Source organism: Rissa tridactyla, chromosome 24, assembly GCF_028500815.1.
Source record: "Rissa tridactyla isolate bRisTri1 chromosome 24, bRisTri1.patW.cur.20221130, whole genome shotgun sequence".
NCBI classification, from domain to species: Eukaryota; Metazoa; Chordata; class Aves; order Charadriiformes; family Laridae; genus Rissa; species Rissa tridactyla.
The window spans coordinates 1,786,286-1,788,234 of NC_071489.1; the positions used below are offsets into that span (position 1 = coordinate 1,786,286).

The 1,949-nt window shown below is 48.9% G+C and overlaps 1 long non-coding RNA gene across 1 annotated transcript; it reads left to right on the plus strand.

The window, feature by feature from the left end:
* The first annotated feature begins 807 nt into the window (after positions 1-807).
* Positions 808-1,727, plus strand: LOC128901275 (uncharacterized). The gene is made up of 3 exons (XR_008463449.1): positions 808-886; positions 1,081-1,349; positions 1,436-1,727. It is a non-coding gene; the product is annotated as an uncharacterized LOC128901275 (long non-coding RNA).
* Positions 1,728-1,949: the final 222 nt, after the last annotated feature.

Here is a 1,949-nt window from a genome sequence, read left to right on the forward strand (position 1 = left end):
CCATTCAGCCGCTGCTCTTCTTGCATTAGAAGCTTTAGGCGTGCATCGGTCTTGCGTCTCGGAAGTTTCCGGACGGCCCACTTCCACGACTGGGACTTTTTCCCTGCGTCGCTACATTCTTAGCTCTTGAAGGCAGGCTTCCTATGCATACATCTTGTCAGGCTCGACAATCCCTTCTTATCAGGGACCGCCATGTTCTACACTTTGTTTCAGGGGGTTCCATAGAGCCTCTTCACGTTGTCACCACCACAGTCCCACAGTTCTTCTTGCCCGACGGTGACTTTGGTCCCGGTGTCATCCTTCTTGCCGAGAGTTTTCTCTCGTCTTGTCAGGCGTGTCTTTCATGGTGTTCTTCATAGTGTTAGTCTACGACTGTGTGTGTTTATCTCGGGGCCGCCCTGCCCAGGTGCGTAGCGTCCGGGGTAGGCAGAGTCAAGATGAGAGTCTGTAGTGAATATGAGGATCTGTCTAGACCCAGGCAAAGGTTGCGTAGTCGTCTCGAATTGATTAGCTCTCGGGAGACTGCGTGGACGGGTGTTTCATTAGCGGGCGCTAGCATAAGCGGAGCTAATTTGGAGAGGGTGTTCACAGTTAGTGAAAGAGACAGTATCTCAAAGACACTAAGGCTGCTTTCTGTGGGGTATAATTTTTGTGGGCTTACTTTTTTTTTTTTTGGATGGCACTTGGACTTAGGTGAACTCAGTTGGACTTAGGTGAACAGGGTTCTTAGGTGCAAACAAGACCTTTGGAATTAAGCTACTGCTCCGCATTAGGGTAATGTTTGATATTGGTGGTTTTTTTCAGATGCAGAGATGAGATGGACAGGGCGATGCAGAGGAGCCGACAGGAGTGCGGTACAAAGGTGGCTCGGCACGAGGTAATAAAGGTAAGATGTGACCGGTGGCTCCATGAATACATTTGGCCACTTCTTTTATTCATGTGAATGTGAGTTTGCGTAGCCATGTGCTAATGTGCTGGACTGAGTTTCAACAGAACCAGTGTTGTTTTCAGTCACTTTACTTTGCAGGTAAGTCTCTTCCAATGAACTCAATTCTCTAAAGGTAATGACGTATTTTTCAGGTAGTATCTGCCTGCAGAGCGCCAAGACCTTGTATTTACACTTAATGCGAAGGGATGCAGTGCGAAGAGGCTCTTGCTTATACTTATTGCTGTAAGAGCGCAGCTCAGCTAACTTTTATATATGCTCCGTTGGAGGGTCAGAAGCAGAAAAGCGTAGAGGGGTCGCACCCACGGTGAAGAGTAGACGGGACCGGTGACCCGAATCTGACCAATGGGGTATCACATCCCATCCTCATCACGCTCAGTATAAAAGCGGAGGCATTGAAGGGGTCAGTATTTTTCCTTCAGCGGCCGGCGTCCGAGGACTCCTCTGTCCGACAGGGTTTGATCCCGATTCGTGCATTTATGCAACCAGATCCAGAATCCGGTTCCAATCTGTCATCGAGTCCGGTCTCGGACTTTGCCTGTGCCTGACGGTGAACCGATGGTCGTCCTGGGAGCTCCATACCGGGTTGTGTATATATTTTCTCTCTGCTACTGTTTTCCTGTTACTGTTGTCTTTCCTCGGTATTACTTTTCTGTTTACGTTTCATTACGAACGAGTTCAGTTTCTCTTTCAGTTCCTAAGTCTCCCTCGCATTCTTTCCTTTCTCAGGAGAGAAGTTAAAAGAGAGCATCTGTCACTTGTTTTAATGCCCAGCCTAAACTGTGACAGCAACGGCGGTTAGGGCACCGTAGCGGACTCAGCCAAGGAGAGTGGCAGCCTAGAGCATTGGTTCTTTCTCAGCTGCTGTATTACAGGCGGCGCACAAGCCTCTGCTTGCGCTCTGTCTGTCGGTCCTATCCAGAACGTAGTTCTGGCAGAAGTTGGGTAATATGCGGGGTCTAGTTAGAAGTGATGTATGACCCCGCTAACATTGTGGGTTTTC